Below are 20,350 nucleotides of genomic sequence, written 5' to 3' on the forward strand. Positions count from 1 at the left end.
AAATAGAACTTTACTTCCACAAATTGACTTATTTGTCCCAAACGTGGACAGTGAGTCAACTCCAACTGGAATTTTGGGTCGTAGTTTGTTATAGATAGGTTTTTGGCCGCGTTGCCTAAAATAACCTCACTCTATTTTCGGCGGAGGGTGTCAGAAATAGCGTGTAAGGGCTTCTATGGAGTATGTGCGAGGCGTTTTCTGAATATCATATCGTGATGGAAACAAGAGCTGTAGGTCCATAAGTACCAATAACCTGCCTTTTTATGAAGGAAGGATTGCTGGTAGCCCGTAGGCCTTTCCAGTTTCACCTGGGCACGTGGGTGAGCACGGGCCCAGCCAGGAGAGGTGGGATTTGCTAACAGCTACTCGAGCGCCTCCATAGGCGACCTAACTACTTAAGGGCAGCTGCTTCGCGAACGCGCCTACTACCGGATCGGAATCGTGACCCGCTGAGAAGAACCAACGAGAAACTGAGCTGATTCTGAGACGGAGCAGTCACTTCAGTAACTTCAATCCAGTTCGAAAAGCAGTTGCAGTTCAACACCTACAATTTCAGTGACGCTATTGAACCATGGAAGTACTAAACCCAGTTCAACAAGGAGAAGACTGGTGGTAGGTGGTACGACCTCTTGTGAGTCCGCACGGGTAGGTACCTCCGACCTGCCTATTTCTGCCGTGAAGCAGTAACGCGTTTCGGTTTGAAGGGTGGGGCAGCCGTTGTAACTATACTTGAGACCTAAGAACTTATATCTCAAGGTGGGTGGCGCATTTACGTCGTAGATATATTTGGGCTCCAGTAACCACTTAACACCAGGTGGGCTGTGAGCTCGTCTACCCATCTAAGCAATAAATAAAAAAAGAAGATACATTATTGATTTAGACGAATTTGTTAGAAACACCCGTTTTTAAAAGTCACACGTCTTTTCAAATGTCGCTGTCTAGCCCGTAACGAATTGACAAGCGCGAAGCGGTTACGAGTCTTTGCGTAAGCCGTATCTAGGCCAAGACGTTACGACCGGTCAACAATCGGCTCACGAAATCATAAGTCAACAGTCAAACGTTGCATCTGTTTATTAGCTAATCAACCCTGATCTTAAATGGGCTCAAACAACTTTGCAATGACACGATCATAGTCCAGACATTTTTGGTAAAATTAAGTGAATATCTTGGAAAATCGACATACCTACCCAGTATATTACCACGTAAAAACTTGGACCTTTGACCTCTGATTTTAAAACTTGCGACCATCCAATTATATGCGAGTTAAGAGAATAGTTTTAGGATGCCAAAATACAAGTTTTTATTTTTTTATTGCTAGGTAGGTGGACGAGCTCACAGCCCACCAGGTGTTAAGTGGTTACTGGAGCCCATAGACATCTACGACGTAAATGCGCCACCCACCTTAAGATATAAGTTTTAAGGTCTCAAGTATAGTTACAACGGCTGCCCCACCCTTCAAACCGAAACGCATTACTGCTTCACGGCAGAAATAGGCAGGGCGGTGGTACCTATCCGCGCGGGCTCACAAGAAGTCCTACCACTAGTAAGAAGGTATGTCGATTTTCCGAAGTCAACCCCCTATAATGACTGGACTACTGGACATATCCATGGTGATATCAGATTTGAGGATGTCGCTGCTGTAAGAGAATACTTATTAGTACGACTGGTTCTAACACTACTACGTTATATTAGATTAATGTTGCTTTCGAATGTTTAACAGCACACGGCTTAGATTAGCTAACGATAATCCGTCCATGGACAGCAACAGGGCCTTAGTAAATTCACGAGAGCTCTTTTTAAATTTCGCTTAACACTCCAACGGGCTGGTCATATATGCCAGGGGGCTGGCCATATATGCCGTTGAATTGACGATCACTGGAGTAGACCGGTTCTCGAGCGGAGACCGTGCAGCGGAAAACGTAACGTGGGACGTAACGTTACGTAACGTAGCCTGGCTAGGTGGTGCGATGACCTCCGAACGGTGGCCAGTAAGAAGTGAATGAGAAGAGCTAAAGACGTAGCAGGTGTCTATGGGCTCCAGTAACCACTTAACGCCAGGCGGGCTGTGAGCTCGTCCTCCTAATATGCTATGTAATAAAAGAAAAAAATCCAATAAATAAGCAAGGTGATGTAGAGCCAGTATTAGCTCAGCTATCAGTAGCTTGGCGAAATTGGAACTGGAGTGATGGATTGATAGACTTGTCACCAAGACAGTCTGCTTTCTTCCTCCTGAATCGAATCTTCTGAGGAGAGCTAAAGACCGGGCTCAGTGGTGTGGATTTGGAGAGGCCTATGTCCGGCAGTGGACGACTGTGGGCTGGTGATGTGGTGTGGTGTTAACACGCTTACTGCTATGTAGGTCACCGGAGTCCTACGCGGCGCACTGAAGTAATCATGTCGATTGCTGTTATTAAGCGCTTGGGTTGCCTAACTTTGTCTTCTTTTAGTTTTTAACGTATGTTTTAGTAGAGCTGGTGAGCTGGTGGTAGGACCTCTTGTAAGTCCGCGCGGGTAGGTACCACCACCATTTCGGTTTTAAGGGCGGGACAACCGTTGTAACTATACTGAGAACTTAGAACTTATATCTCAGGGTGGGTGGCGCATTTACATTGTAGATGTTCTAACTACTTAACACCAGGTGGCCTGTGAGCTCGTCCAACAACCTAGCTATAAAAAAATAAAATAAAATAAATCCGTATTACGATCTCCTAAATAATTATGAATAGTATTTACATTTTATTTAAATTGCGTATTTATTTTAGGAAATTCTGCCGAAAAAAAAAGGTTGGGTAGTATTGTTCACGGTACTGCAGTAGCAAAAGTTAGTACCTATCAAAATATTAGTACAAATTTTCCCGTTAAAATCTATACATGAAAAGCTAAAATTGTTTTTGTGATGAGCTTAACTCTAATCGGGTTTCCACGAAACACTAAAACTATAGAATGACGTCAAATAATATCTATGTTGTAATGTTTTTTTTTTTTGGAACGACCAAACTTTTTTTTTTCCGGGCCGGGGGCCGAACCTCCTACGAGGTCCCCGCGCATAAGGGGCGCGCGGGGTATGTGAGACTCAACGATCTGCAGGTGTTGAGAGCAAATCGCGGGCCCAAGGATTTTAGGGCCCACCCACTAAACGACTCCCCTGCACTCTTACACCCGAAGTCCGATTTCCGTCCGGGGTCAGAACCCGGTCAGAGTAGGGGGGTTTCCGCGGTCAACACTACAACCAGACACGCGGCGCCACCCCGAGGACGCCCGACCGACGGTTTGTCGGGGCGATAGTCGACGACCAACGACGTCGGTCTCCGCGGTACGGCGGCCCTACCAGGCCGCCCGGGGGAACGACCTAACCTAACCTAACCTAACCGGGAAAAAGCGTCCGTAACGTAAGATTTTTATTAGTAATACACACAGTGTACAACTTAGCTTTGTAATAACGTACAAAAAATAACACATTTTTTTATCATTCATTGACCACGATCTCAGAGCGTTCGTTTGCGCAATACACTAACTCTTATGCAAACAACCGTGAATGAAGTGTACCACAATAAGTTCGCACGTTACCGAATGACCGTGGGTTGTTGCGAAACCTCCAGTTTTATTTTCTTTATACCTCGAATAGAACATAAAATTAATATTTTTATAATAAGGAACTTCGTTTCTATCCGGTGTCCCACGACACCGCACATCTTTTTTGTTTTTTAATTCCACTCAAAACTCACCAGTAGTAAGGTTAGTCCAGAATATTCTTCAGAGCGCCTTCTGTTCACTAATGTCTTCGTAACAAAGTCACAACATAACACAGACAAACGCCTTCCCGCCACAAAAGATTCACCCGAAATAATAAATATAATATGAGAATGTTATATAAACAATGATGGCGTACAGAGCGAATTTTAAATACAAATAAATAAACTCTCGAAAGAATTCCCGGAGATTTTGGGCGACACCCCTCTCTTTGCGATGGATATTTTTCATTTATTTCTCAAACGCCAATTGGTTTTTCTTATACCTGAAACAAATAGATGTTTTTAGTTTTATGCAAAACAAAATGAGACCTTAGAACTTTATATCTCAAGGTGGGTGGCACATTTACGTTGTAGATGTCTATGGGCTCCAGTAACCACTTAACAACCAGGTGGGCTGTGAGCTCGTCCACCCAACTAAGCAATAAAAAAAAATTTCAAAAAAAATTGCGTCTATTAGAAACTTCTAGAATTTAGTTCATACGTAGTGCGGGGTTAACAGCGCGGAGTCGTCCATGGCCTGACGGATGAGACGCCCGGTTTATTCGTATCCGGTGAACTGGCTATGAACTTAGTAAATAATTTTGGAATTTACCAAAGACTTCTTCGATTAAAGCATGATGTCCGGTAATTCAGTAAAAACTCAAAAATTCTATGAGTAATAATTACTGGCTGTATTGTAGATGCCACCATTCTGAACACTGAGACTTAAATAACCAGTGCTATATTATTATAGTCTTCATAATGTCCATTACAAATCAATTATCGCACGAAAAAATTGGTTTTAATTTAAAAATCTATGCTTGCAATTTTTTCTTTAATGAGTCATCTTCAATTGTTTTATCTATAGTCTATATATTCTTACGTGAAGCAAAAACTTTGTATCCCTTTTTACGAAAATTGCGCGGACGGAGGAGTATGAAATTTTCCACACTTATAGAGAACTAGCGACCCGCCCTCGCTTCGCTTCGGAAACATTAAAACACACATGAAACCAAAAAAAAAAAAAAAAAAGTAGCCTATGTTCATCAGGGACAATGTCGGCTTCTAATAGAAAAAGAATTTTTCAAATCGGTCCAGTAGTTTCGGAGCCTATTCGAAACAAACAAACAAACAAATCTTTCCTCTTTATAATATTAGTATAGATATATAGAAGAAGTGCACAATGCTAACTTTTTTTTAAATAATGCATTAAAGATACATTAAATCAATAAAGAAAACATTACACACACTACATACCATGTATTTGACACACACATATACTCTTTGTTTATTGTCAAACTTTTGTTATTGCTTAAAGTCTGTAGTCAAATTGAGAATAGGTTAGTATTGTTTATCTTTAATATTACGAGTATTTGTCTATTATATATTTTTATATTTACTAACAATCACGCCACGTTAACTGGTCCCGTGATAAGTTCGTAAAGAACTTGTGTTACAGGTACCAGATAACGAAATGTAAGATTTTTATTATACTCATAGATATTATATTTAATATTAAATATACATCCATAGCCCTGGAAAAGACATTTATATTTCTCATACAAATATCTTCCCTTGGCGGGATTCGAACCCGCGACCCCCTTGTGTAGTGACCGTGTCACTTGCCACTACAACAGACGGCCTATAGTGTAGTCTTGGCGAAATATGTAACAACAGGACCATAATAATGTTGAAACTTATAATTTCAATTAATTATAGCCGAATTCCGACTTTTTTTTTTTATTGCCTTTGTAGGCAGACGAGCGTACGGCCCACCTGATGGTAAGTGGTTACCGTCGCCCATGGACTTCAGCAATGCCAGGAGCAGAGCCAAGCCGCTGCCTACTGCGGGACCACTAGTACTAGTCTAAATACAAGAGAGTGAAAAATAACTGTATGAGAAACAACTACATCCGACGTTATGTTACTGAGCTTGAAAAGCGAAAAATCGAACTATTTCTAATTACTATAACAAATGTTCGTGCGTTTCGTGACGCACAGATTTCCTTACAAACATTATTAAGGAAGGAAATAGATATAATTAAGTAAATTAATTAATAGGTTAGGCATGAACGGGTTCGAATTGTGCAAGGAAATGTGGAACTTAGTGATTATTACTAAGTAAAAAATATTTACTGGGTAATCTGTGTTATTTTTATTTTGCGGTTTCCAATACCATTCACTGGTTGTAGGACCTCTTGTGAGTCCGCGCGGGTAGCTACCACCACCCTGCCTATTTTCGGCCGTAAAGCAGTAATGCGTTTCGGGTTGAAGGCTGGGGCAGCCGTTGTAACTATACTTGAGACCTTAGAACTTATATCTCAAGGTGGGTGGCGCACTTACGTCGTAGATGTATATGGGCTCCAGTAACCACTTAACACCAGGTGTGCTGTGAGCTCGTCCAACCATGTAAGCAATAAAAAAAATACAATTGAAAAGCTTAAATTTTTTAATTTTTTAGCGAGGTATGTGCTTGGCAAATTGTTAATGCTTACTGACGCCAGAGATGGGGTATAATCTATGGAAGCACGGAAAGCCCGCCAAAATGGGACTTTTTGGCGGGAACGCGAGGAGTGGAGTTCTGTGATTTGTTTTATTGTGTGTATTTAGTGTTTCTTCGGGTTTAAATGTGTAATAACGGTGGTTTATTAACTGTTTAATAACTGTGAAAGTGCACAAATGTGAGAAAATGTAATAAAGCCGCTGGACGTAACTCCTCGGGATCCTCCAAAAAGTCCACTGAAAAAGTCTCAGTAAACGACCACCATTTTACTGAGATTACATCCCATATCATCTCTCATTTAATTTCATTCCAGTTGATTAAGTTTGCTTCGTTTTTTTATTATTATTCATAAACTGTAAATAATTAAAACGGCGAATTATAACAATCTTATTACTTGACGCTGGCTAATGCACAAACCGTGCTGGAGTCAAAAACTAAAAAAGAAGAAGTAGGTAGGCACTGGTGGTAGGGCCTCTTGGGAGTCCGCACGGGTAGGTACCACCACCCCGCCTATTTCCGCCGTGAAGCAGTAATGCGTTTCGGTTCGACCTTAGAACTTATATCTCGAGGTGGGTGGCGCATTTACGTTGTAGATGTCTATGGGCTCCAGTAACCACTTAACACCAGGTGGGCTGTGAGCTCGTCCACACATACAAAAAAAAAAGTAGTTTTTGTTTCACGGCCGCCGACATTGTTTATGACATGGCCAATTAACTTTTCAAACAATACTGTGAAACATGACGGCGAGAGATGTCCGTTACGTAATAATTGACAGCATAAATCAGCTTAGAAAGTGACAGAATTAATATAATATCTCAGAGCGCTGCGGATATATGTCATTAATTATATAATTTATTAATTGTTGATCACTCTTTTATGATGGCGGGGATTTGGTGATGAATTAAGGCGTTGGGATGTCTCCGTGACTCAGGATCAGGTTCTTGGAGAAGGTGGATAAAACTCGTATTTCAAGGTGGGTGGCGGCATTTATGTAGTAGATGTCTATGGGCTCCGGTAATCACTTAAAACCAGGTGGGTAAGGTGGACCTATAATACTATTTTTCTCAATTAAGGGCAACTAACCGCTTTAAAGACACAACAAGATGGCGTTATCATTATTAAATAAAAAAACCGGTCATCATCTAGTAGTATTTAAGGCATTATGAATTTGAGGTAACACATAAACCTCGCCGATTTACGGAAACCAAAATAATCGTCCATTGTCTTAAAGTACCACGCGTGTCTGGAGCGAATCAAGAGACATCACGGTCAGCGCTGGTTTCGGTGCTGTCCAAAAACCCCTACATGCAGAGCCGGATTTAGACTTAATGCCGCTCCTGGGCACCGGAAAAAAAGCCGCCCCAATACTGGAATTTTACCTAAACTTATAGTTAATATATTTTATTTTTCAAAATATTGATTTTAACTAATTTATTGCAGAAATTTTATCATAATTGTTATACATATATTCAAAAAACATAACATAAAAAACAATATACATAAAAAAAAACTAATTAAACTTCTTTAATTTCAGAAAATGGAAAAATAGATTATATTTTATATTTTAAATGTCTAAGGAAATAAATTGATTAAATCATTTTGATTATTAATTTTTACCAAAAGTACCGAGATTATAATTCACATATAATGGATTAATTGAATTTGTTAAATTATCAAATAAACAGAAAATTATTAATGAATAGAATCAATTAATTATATTGAGAAATCTTGATAAGACTAAAAAAAATGTTTACTTTTTAAATTTTTTTGCCGCCCTAGGCACTTGCCCCGACTAGCCCCTAGTGTAAATCCACCACTGCCTTCATGGACTTAGCGACCGTATCACCCAGACCGGTCACCGGCGGCTGAACCAGCTCAACGACACTGGTCAGACTTAAATAACGCACTCGCAAATCGCGGTACAGTTCTGTCGGCTAGAAAGCGTAGGTTGAATGACATTTAGTTGCTTCAATTTTCGTGCGAAGCTGGGGGAATTGTTTTGCTCTGAGGCTCGATGATCGCATATCCGGCTATTTAAGGCTACAAGACCCTGGTTAATCGGTGGAACTGTCTTATAATATCAATCTCCTAATGTTAGTGGTCGCTAAGTAGTCGAAATTAGACTATAATTAATTGAAATTATAAGTTTGAACATTATTAAGGTTCTATTGTCAAAGACTTCTATAATTACAAATTTCGGCAAGGCTACACCAGAGACAAACATTAACTATTGTCAATTTGATCACAGACTTTAACAATAAGCAAATGAGTATATGTGCGTGTGTGTGTCAAACACATGGTAGTGTGTATAATGTTTTTTTTATTGATTTAATGTATCTTTTATGCATAATTAAAAAAAATATTAGCATCGTGCACTTCTTCTCTATATTCGCTATAAGTGTGGAAAATTTCATACTCCTCCGTCCGCGCGATTTTCGTAAAAAGGGATACAAAGTTTTTGCTTCACGTATATATTATAGATACTAACTATATTAAGCTTAAATCGTCTTCTCGCACTAATACTGTTTAATCTCAAAACTTACTAAATTTTACAGGAGAGTGTTGTAAAGGCTTAACGTATGATATTTTTAATATTAATCATCATTACAACAATTATTTTTTAGTTTTTACCAGTTACATTATCTGTCTTATAAAGTAAAATAAAATTATGTATTAATTTAGTTAATAGTGGTCAAAACATAGGTAAACTAAAAAAAAAACTAAATTAAACTACGCTCTTTTGACAGTATTTATGAGAAAAATACTGGTGATACCAAATGATTCCGCATATTAACTCAATTACGAATATTTTTGGAAATTGTACACTTTTAACGCAAAAAGACGAAATGTGGTCAGACGAAAACATACCGCCATTTGCATTAATCTTTTTTTTTTAATAATTTCAAATTGCAGTATTACATTAAATAAGTTAGCTATGTCGTTTATGAATTCGTTTCACTTAGCAAGTTATTCACTAAGTGTTTTGAGGGCCTGAATAGCTTAGAACAGTGTTTCCCAAACTTTTTTGTGCCATGTCCTACTGTAACATTTCTAAAATTTTTATGCCCCCATATATAATTTTTAACATTAAAAAATTTTGTTGTACACTTAAAAAACATAAATGATAGGCTTTAGGAAGAAATCACTATGAAATTGTTACCAGAACACAGTAAGTAGTATTTCAAAACATATGATAAAAAAGTGAAATTCAAATTCAAAATAATTTTATTACAGATTTTCTATATTAATTTCGTGCGATTTCCCCCTTTGATTATCAAATTACCCATTTTTGAGGCGTGGGCCTCATATTGGAAAACAAAGTTCCAGACTTATGGAATAATGTAGAGATACTATCTAATTGAAATGCGTGTAAACACACAACTTCAATATCCTGCTCTGTAATCACTTAGCACGAAGTTGGCTGAGAGACGGGCCTGCCTTCTCGAAACCAATCAAGCAGATAAGCCGAGTAGTGCGTAAGTGGTCCCCGAATGCACTTTCTCACGTCAAACGACAAGTATGAAGTTTTCTTCGCGGTCACGCTCCGATTGGCGGGTAAAAGTGTGTGATTGCACGCGATTGGTCAATTTATGGTTCGTTTTTACATTAAAACGCTATCTAGTCGTGATTTGTAATGAGTTACGCACCTTACGGGCATTACCGCCGTATTTGCAAGCACGTCCTCAAGGCGAAGTCAGAATAGCTCCCCGAGACTATTAGCAGATAGGCAGGCAAAAAAATTGGCGCCACTGAAGGTGCTATGATAGTAAAGGTTTTGATTGAATCAGTCAACATTACTTTAACAAAATATCTGGTTCAATACATGAAACAGATTTTTTTTGTTATCGATCTTATCTGGTCGAGTTGTTGTCGTAGAAAATTGGAAGAACTTGAAAGATTAGCTTATTAAAATCAGGAAATGTTTTCACGAACAAACAAAAAATTACGCTGTTACTGTTTTATTTGCCCGTTTTTATACCTATAAACAAGAAGTGTCTGAATCCTTATCTATATATTAATACGTGAAGCAAAAACTTTGTATCCCTTTTTACGAAAATTGCGCGGACGGAGGAGTATGAAATTTTCCACACTTATAGAGAATACAGAGAAGAAGTGCACAATGCTAATATTTTTTTTAAATAATGCTTAAAATATATGTAAGCTTGAGGGTAGATATTATCTTGTTGAACACCAAGTAAAACGAAGTCACGTTTGGTTTCTGATTTAATCAACAATATGTTAACTTGACAATTCACTTTAACACTTGTCCAACTTTAACCAGTACGTACAACAGTCACTGAATCACACAACGTAACAACGATATAGTAAGTGCACCGGGCAAACGCAGTCGAACGAATGTTCATTTCAAGGCACGTTCCGCCTTTTTATACTAGCCGGCGCAGCTGGCTTATGAGTCACTTCTGTTGCAGCTGTTGTTTACGAGTGGAACGACACGGCCGGCGCACCTGGCTTGTGTGAGTCACTCCTATTGCACGTGCTATATAACATAAATATCGTTAACGCCGTCACGGCCATACTGACGTGCGCTCGTCCTCGTGCGCGCATTCTTATGGTATGTCTGTGAACAACAAACGTGTTCGTTCATCCTGACATTAACGGATGCAACTTAAAACGTGGTCTATGATATTAACAATCTAGTACGGTTCGGTTCGCATAATTCTTCAGAAAATCCTATACTGGCTATAAATACTGACTGCTTACATACCTGGGCCAGTTCATTTAAAACTCTTCAGGAATGTAAGTATGTCCCTTTTCACTAAAATCGGAATTGTTATCCCTTCAGTTTTTCGAACTGGACCGGATAATGCTAGACCGGATCGCAATCCCTGTAGCTAATTGTTGTGGCTAGTCCGGATGAAAATCCCTATAGCCAAGCCATTGGACCGGACAGACCCTTCAATGACTTCACACTTTTTTTTTTTCTTTTTTTTCTCTCTTTTTTTTTGCTAGTCCGGATTAACATCTCTCTAGCCACATACAATTCTCTTTTTTTTTTTTTTTTAATCTGCGTGTACGGTAGCGTTTGTTAAAACATTTCTTAAACCAGAACATTTATACGGAATTTCTTCAGAAATAGTGCGAGACCGACCATCGTTTTCTATATTTCCAACACCTGCACCTGAGGTGCCTGAGCTTACAGACATTGTATCACTACCCACAGACTATGTTTGCTGTATCGCTATTTGCGGACAAAAATTTCGCTTCTATTGTCAGTGATAGAGTCGTCATCATTAAGATCAGTTTCATGAACAAGATTAATTAACCCATCTGTGTACGCCGTCACGTCATCGTCACTATAATTTTCAGAAATTTCTAGTAGGCCTGACGGGCCTCGAGGTATTTCACGTAAGTTTTCATGGGGAAATTTGTACACTCTATTAGAACTATTTACATGTCTCAATTCATACCTATCGTTTTCCAAAACTGCAGTAATGTTGAAGGGACCTTTACATTTTCGGTCAACTTATGAAAACAAAATCCCCAGCGGAAAAAAGTTTGACTTTAGCTTTGCCTCGACTAAACCAAGGGATTATCACTCTGTTGAAACTTTAGATATTTCAAGTGAACTACCCTGAACGGTAAACATCTATTCTATTGGAGTAAACCCTGTTACTTGACAACGTGTACTATTAAGGGCGAGTTGAATATCCCCTAACTGCTCTTGCCATGATTGGTCCGAGTTACTTTCAGATCAAAGAGTGACTTGTTCATGAAACCTCTTATCATTGAATAAATTACTATGGCTTTGTTTTATAAGACTACATTCTGACCCTCAATGGAACATAAAGGGGAAGCCAAAACCACTTATCTGTAACACACTGAAGCTCTGGAACACACGTTGACGTCTCTGGTTGCATCTGCCACAGCACCTGGAGCAGTGTCGTTTTTCTTCTTGTAGCGCATGGAACACCCAGAAGCTACATGACTCGCATCACCGCACACGTAACAGCTGATTTGCAGGCGAGAGCCGGGCGCCCACGGATGAGGAGGTTGTTCAGGTTTTGCTCACAGTCTCCTACGAGGCGGCGCGCCCTAGCGCAAGTGCAGCCGGAGCGCGGGGGCTCCAATATCGGCAGTCCGTGCTGGAGGCGTGGTCTCGTCGTTTGGCGGACCCGTCGGCCGGCCTCCGTACCGTCGAGGCGATTTGCCCGGTTCTCGCGGACTGGGTGGGCCGCGACCGCGGAAGTCTCACCTCCGGCTACCTGTGCAGACTCACAAGACATTTTACCACCATGCAAACTTCTTACCGCAACAAATCTTACCAGCCACCACGCAAACTACAATTTTACGGGTTCCACCTCTCTTACACAATGTTACTCCCACACTGAGGAAGCCAACCGCGAACACTTGTCAAGCACGCACAAGCACGCACTTCACCGGAAAAACTTGCATCCGCCAGCGGAACCCGAACACCGCCGCATCGCCAGACACGAACGCACCAGACGTCTTATCTTACAGGTCACGACGACTTCAGATGTGTCAATTTTTCTTCCCCACGGAAACTTGCTTGCTTTCTTGTTTGCTTGCTTGCTTGCTGGAGCCCGAAGTCATCGAACGTGTAGTGTTATTGGTATTGAATCGAGTAGATTCTAAAATTTCAGCGACAATTCACAGTCTCATGTCCTGGTTTACTGTACTAGTGCCATGTAACTCTAGCAGTAGTCATTGGCTTAAAAACGATTCGTGTCGGAACTACCCACTCGTCATGACAGATCCATTATTGCGATCGAAGTTTCACTTGAGATTTGCACTTGCCTTAATTTCTTGCAATAGCTTGTTACGTGTTGTATTTCCGTTAGTAAATGCCATGTGATGAAGTCGACAGTCAAACTGGGCAACATGAGCCAGAACGTAAGATGTGACGATTTCTTCGTGGCTCAGATCTTCCATCGAGGTAACAGAGACGTTATTACACGACTTACGTATGCTGCATTCACGCTCTTGTGGCGTACCACTACTAGTATTCTGATCTGCATCATGTTTTTTTTGCTGTACTTCGAACATGTTCAAACACGTCACGCCAGTGAGAGTAGAGTCCTGATCTCACTTCTGATGTAAGCTTGAGGGTAGATATTATCTTGTTGAACACCAAGTAAAACGAAGTCACGTTTGGTTTCTGATTTAATCAACAATATGTTAACTTGACAATTCACTTTAACACTTGTCCAACTTTAACCAGTACGTACAACAGTCACTGAATCACACAACGTAACAACGATATAGTAAGTGCACCGGGCAAACGCAGTCGAACGAATGTTCATTTCAAGGCACGTTCCGCCTTTTTATACTAGCCGGCGCAGCTGGCTTATGAGTCACTTCTGTTGCAGCTGTTGTTTACGAGTGGAACGACACGGCCGGCGCACCTGGCTTGTGTGAGTCACTCCTATTGCACGTGCTATATAACATAAATATCGTTAACGCCGTCATATACATTAAATCAATAAAGAAAACATTACACACACTACATACCATGTATTTGACGCACACACGCATGCGTACTATTTATTGTCAAACTTTTGTTCTTGACGTCTGTTGTCAAATTGAGATTAAATATTGTTTGTCTTTGTTAATATTTTTTATAGTGTAGTCTTGGCGAAATTTGTGATTATAGAAGTATAAAATACAATCATAACAGTGTACAAACTTACAATTCCAATTAATTATAGTCGAATTTCGACTACTGCGGGACATCTAGTTTTTACAATTGTCTAATTTTAAAAGTGGTGTAAGTCCATTTACAGCACATAAATATGTGTTATCGTTGTCTAATTAGCCAAAAACTAATTCATATAAACAAATTAAATTTTGATAAAACAATAGAAACAATGCCAGACCTCGTATGATTTGCCTGTATTTTTAAATCAACAAATATAGTAGTAACCTTTAATTTTCTCGAAACAAAAGAAAATGGACTTACACCACTTTCAAAACAGACGGTTCAGACATATGAACGAAAAATCAGGAAATGTTTTCACGAACAAACAAATAAATGACGCTAACTGTTTAATCTGCCCGTTTTTATACCTATAAATAAGAAGGGTCTGGATCCTTATTCAGTTAAATATACAAATGTTTTCGTTTCATTGTACGTACGATACTCTAGTTGATTCGTTTGATCTTCATTAAACAAGCGTGCTTGTTCACTTTCTATTCGTTGCGCAAATCCAAAGCAAGCGTCACGCTCGCGGAATCACAAATATACTCGTACACGCGAAACGGACTCTTGTAGTCTAATCTTAACGCGATGGCTGCGTTATGCAGGCTAAAAAACCCCACATGCGGCTATTCCCAGTGTGTTTGATGCGTTTTAAACGTTCTCGATAGCGTAAAAGTTAACACAAATTTGTGTGGAATTGAAACAGTTGCCATTCGTTTGCCACTAGGGGCGCTGTTCTAACTAACTCAATCGCACTAATCACACCTTTTTTTTTCCTACCTAAGCTGAGAGAGAGCCTTGAGAGGCTATTTCAGCGTAACCTTAACTAGTAGATGAGCTCGCGGGGCTCAAACCTGACGACGTTGCTAACACGAACCCTAGAAAGAACGGGCTTCGCAGAATCTACCATCGGATCGGAAGCGCGACCCACTGAGAAGAACCGGCGAGAAACTCAGTGTGCTGTGTCTGTGGGTTAATTTACTCGTCGAGCCCTTCGTCGCAAGTGACGGGTTCGACGAGAACGATGACCGGTTAATCACACTGATGGCCCCAGTCTAAGGTTCCCGCTAAGTACGTAAGACGACAAGTTCATATTTCTATAGCTATGGGTATAATAAGCGAAAACTTTTGTGAGGCCTATCGGATCTCATGCCGTGAACAAGTCCGATCTTGCTTCGGATAGACGTACTGGCTAAAAATCCCTCACATAATCTCTCAGTCAACGTGCTAATCTGTAAAAAGCATTCGTGGCATTACGGCATATACCAATGGCAATAAAAATGGCCTGACAATTGTAGAAACGATAGTTATTGCAGCACATAATAAAGATAAATGGGATTTAGTATCAAGGATTTTTTTTATTGCTTAGAAGCTGGAGGAGCTCACAGCCCACCTGGTGTCAAGTGTTTACTGGTACCCGTAGACATCTTCAACGTAAATGCCGCCACCTACCTTGAAATATGAGTTCTAAGGTCTCAAGTCTATACCTGCAACGGCTGCCCCTTCAAACCGAAACGCATTACTGCTTCACGGCAGAAACAGATCGGGCGGTGGTACCTACCCGCACGGACTCACAATACGTCCTACCACCAGTCATTACGCAAATTATAATGTTTGCGGGTTTGATTTTTATTACACGATGTTATTCCTTCACCGTGGAAGTCATTCGTGAACATTTCAAGGTAAACACAGTGTATTCATATCGAGCTATATGACTGGGTCGATGTTAGAATCCCCAATTATTCTAATGAAATATATTAATACGTGACTTTGTATCCCTTTTTACGAAAATTGCGCGGACGGAAGAGTATGAAATTTTCCACACTTATAGAGAGTATAGAGAAGAAGTGCACAATGCTAATATTTTTTTAAAATAATGCATAAAAGATACATTAAATCAATAAAGAATACATTACACACACTACATACCATGTATTTGACGCACACACGCATGCATACTATTTATTGTCAAACTTTTATTCTTGACGTCTGTTGTCAAATTGAGAATAGATTAAATATTGTTTGTCTTTGTTAATATCTTTATAGTGTAGTCTTGGCGAAATTTGTGACTATAGAAGAATAAAATACAATCATAATAGTGTACAAGCTTACAATTCCAATTAATTATAGTCGAATTTCGACTACTGCGGGACCTCTAGTTCTAATGAAATTCGCACTAAGCTCCTGTTGACATCAGAAAACATTTGTGGAGATGCTTTAAGTACGTATTTATATACGTATATCAAAATGAATCTGCCTAATATATGTATGCCCATAACTCCAGAACGCCGGCAAAAAATTGGATAATTATTTTTTGTTGTGTTGATTATTATCAGGACAAGGTACTGATGAAAAAAAAATTAAGAAAATTGCGCGGTAAATTAGAAATTTTAAGAAAACATATCCACATTAAAGTTTCTAATGGCATTTGACATAACATTGACAGAATGCGGGCACCAAATATCAGATTTGTTTAAAAGGAGATTCAATAAAATCTATATCTATACTAATATTATAAAGAGGAAAGATTTGTTTGTTTGTTTGTATTAAATAGGCTCCGAAACTACTGGACCGATTTGAAAAATTCTTTCACTGTTGGAAAGCTACGCTATCCCCGGGTGACATAGGCTATATTTATTACATTTAAAAAAAACTAGGGATCCTTACTGAAACTCCAATAATGTAACCCAACGTGTAAAAAACTACATTTTTTTTTACATCGCGTGCGCTATTACCCATGCGAAGCCGGGGCGGGCCGCTAGTAATATACAAATCTACAGTAGGTTTTACTGATGTTCCGTTATAACTACTGAACCATGCATCCGATTGACTTGAAACTTGGTATCCATGTAGAAAATACATGTACTTACTGGATAGGCTTAATATTTATATGAGTGTTGGACTCCCTAATAATAATGACAATAAATAATAATGTTAATTTCAAATGCCCAGCGAATCGGGCGAATACGGCTAGTCAATAATAAAACATATTCCCAGAAGCGAAGTGAGGGCAGGTCGCTAGTTTTGTCAGAAAAATTGGCATCCGCCTGCGGGATTCGAACATCGACACAGTGGCATCGCTGGGTACAAATGAACCCGGGCGTCTTATCCTTTAGGCCGCGGCGACTTCATTAATATTTAGGATCTTCAACACACATAGCAATTAACGTTCATTAGATATGTTAATTTAGTATATTAAAGTTTATGAATCTCGATTTCAGTCCGTCTAGAAGCGACTAGCTTTCTTGAATTAAAGTATTTATAATGTCAAATTTACACACGGTGGTCGTTTTTACGTACATCATTAAGATAGCATGTTAATTATTACTAGAGGTCCCGCAGTAGTCGAAATTCGACTATAATTAATTGGAATTGTAAGTTTGTACACTATTATGATTGTATTTTATACTTCTATAATCACAAATTTCGCCAAGACTACACTATAAAAAATATTAACAAAGACAAACAATATTTAATCTATTCTCAATTTGATAACAGACGTCAAGAACAAAAGTTTGACAATAATTAGTATGCATGCGTGTGTGCGTCAAATACATGGTATGTAGTGTGTGTAATGTTTTCTTTATTGATTTAATGTATCTTTTATGCATTATTTTAAAAAAATATTAGCATTGTGAACTTCTTCTCTATATTCTCTATAAGTGTGGAAAATTTCATACTCCTCCGTCCGCGCAATTTTCGTAAAAAGGGATACAAAGTTTTTGCTTCACGTATTAATATATAGATTAACTAGCTGACCCGACAGACTTTGTAGTGCCTCAATCGATAAATAAAAGACCTAAACTTTTGTACAAAATAAACTTAAAACAAACAAAAAGAAATCCGTCCGACGGGGGACACATTAAAAGAAAAACAAAATTGTTATTTTTATTTATTTCCTTCATTTTCATTTTCATATGTGTAATGATTCTTGGGATCCTCCAAAAAGTCCACTGAAACAATCTTAGTAAATGACCACCATTTTACTGAGATTATATTTCATCCTATATCATCTCAATTCATTTCATTTAATGTCATCCCAGTTGATTGATGTCTCAAATTAATCATCTTTATTTCATTTCACTCCATAATATCATTTTTCATAAAAATATGATTAATATAAATTAAAATAAGACTTGATCTTATAGGTCTTAGTTACCAGGTCACGAAATCCCTTAAAAAAAAAAAGAAATCTGTGATTATAATTAGAAGTATATTAATACTACTATATTAATACTAATAGCATATACATGAATAAGCTCATCGATGAGCTCAGTAGTGCGGGTGTCGGCTGCATGATCGATGGAGTTTCTTTTAACAATATTAGTTATGCAGACGATATGGTATTGCTGAGCCCATCTATTACGGCCGGTACGGTATTTAACGGCCGTCTGGTGTAGTGGTAAGTGACATGGTCACTACACAAGGGGGTCGCGGGTTCGAATCCCGCCAAGGGAAGATATTTGTATGATAAATATAAATGTCTTTTCCAGGGTTATGGATGTATATTAAATATATGTATGTGTATAATAAAAATCTTACATTTATTTCCGTTATCTGGTACCTGTAACACAAGTTCTTTACGAACTTATCACGGGACCAGTTAACGTGGCGTGATTGTTAGTAAATATTTATTTATTTAATATTTATTTATCTATGAGTGCACTCAGGAAACTTTTAAAAATTTGTGAGAACTATGCTGAGTCCCACGGGCTGAGGTACAATGCCAAGAAGAGTGAACTGCTAGTGTTCAAAGCGCAGAACAAAACTTACGAGAACGTACCTCCAATCTGGCTAGCGGGCGCAAAGCTTACACAAGTCAAGCGCTTCAAGTACCTCGGTCACTGGGTAACAGAGGATGGTACGGATGATTGTGATATAGATAGGGAGCGTAGGGCGTTGATAGTAAGATGCAATATGCTGGCCCGCAGATTTACTGGTTGCGATAGCTATGTCAAACTTACAATTTTTAAAGCTTATTGCCAGAATTTTTACGCCAGTAGTCTGTGGACCACGTACACGCGGAGAGCTTACAATGCCCTACGCGTTCAATATAATAATGCATTTAGGATGATGTTATCACTGCCGCGCTTTTGTAGTGCATCCACAATGTTTGCGACATCTCACACCGATGACTTCTTTGCAATAATGCGGAAGAGAAGTGCATCGTTATTGCGTCGAGTTCGTGACAGTGGCAACAGTCTTTTGAGAATCATATCGAGCAAGATCGAGGGACTGCTGATCAACAGTCTTTTGAGAATCATATCGAGCCAGATCGAGGGACTGCTGATCAATAGCCTATGCAGTAGGCACTTGGAAGGAGAAAAAAAAAATTATATATAATGGTATAAAATGTATATAATGATAGTTTTGTGTTAGATTTTTTAAGTTACTAACATAGATATAAGTAATTACTACTAACAAAATGTCATGGTTTTAAAAAAAAAAACTGAAATAAAGTATTAATAATAATAATAATAATAATTAAATAGCCTTTGACAATAGAACCATAATAATGTTCAAACTTATAATTTCATTAAATTAGTCGAATTTCGACTACTGAGGGACCTCTCTAGTTATGATAAATGTGGAAAAAATGTATTGGTACCAGTGGTAGTATGAGGGTGACGCGAATTGGACCAACGTCAGCGACTTATCAATAATTACGTAAGACTTCGCAATGAGTTGGGCAAGGCTCCGTGGAAAGTTTGCCGGGCGCTATCAAGGCTGCGTACCGGCGATTACTTAAACGCAACTTGCATTTAGTTTAATAGGCAATTTTAACGAAAACATAGCGTTTAGTGCGAGCTTTTTAACGTTCGTTTAACGATAGCGTAAAAGTTAACTCATATTTGTGTGGAGTTAGAACAGCGCCCCTAGCGGCAAACGTAGGCAAACGTTACAAACTCCATACGAATTTGATTTTTTTTACACTACCTAAGCTGATAGATAGCCTTGAGAGGCTATATCAGCGTCGCCTTAACTAGTAGGTGAGCTCACGGGGCTCAAACCTGATGACGTTGCTAACACGAACCCTAGCAAGAGCCGTGCTTCGAAGAATCTACCACCGGATCGGAAACGCGACCCACTGAGGAGATCCGGCGAGAAGCTCTGTGTCTGAGTGCTAATTTACTCGTCGAGCCCTTCGTCGCAAGCGACGGGTTCGACGAGAACGATGACCGGTGCTTGAGGTAACTAAAAGCACCGTTAGTGGATCGGGAAGATCCGAAATGACGTGTTTGGAGCGACGTCGACTGCTTTCCATTCTGTCCGCAGGATCGGGAATGTAGTTACCGGCGGCCACGATGATAGGGTTCTCGTGTCGTACCGCTTTATCGAAGTGGACCCGAATTTGAGTTAACTTATACGCTATCGGAAACGTTAATAAACTCGCACTAAGCACATCATTTTCAAAGGAGACTGTCTTAACTTTTTTCG

At 39.2% G+C, this 20,350-nt stretch overlaps 1 protein-coding gene across 3 annotated transcripts in view; it reads right to left on the minus strand.

The window, feature by feature from the left end:
• LOC114252497 (uncharacterized) overlaps nucleotides 1–20,350 on the minus strand; it is a 79,322-nt gene that overhangs the window by 53,710 nt on the left and 5,262 nt on the right. The window contains exon 2 of one of the 3 annotated variants that reach the window (XM_028186969.2): nucleotides 3,726–4,015. The exons of the other annotated variants lie outside the window; for them this stretch is intronic. The gene's annotated coding sequence lies outside the window, so the exon portion shown is untranslated. The remainder of the gene's footprint in view (nucleotides 1–3,725; nucleotides 4,016–20,350) is intronic. 3 annotated transcript variants of the gene reach the window in all.

This window comes from Bombyx mandarina, chromosome 02, assembly GCF_030267445.1.
Source record: "Bombyx mandarina strain Sakado chromosome 02, ASM3026744v2".
NCBI classification, from domain to species: domain Eukaryota; kingdom Metazoa; phylum Arthropoda; class Insecta; order Lepidoptera; family Bombycidae; genus Bombyx; species Bombyx mandarina.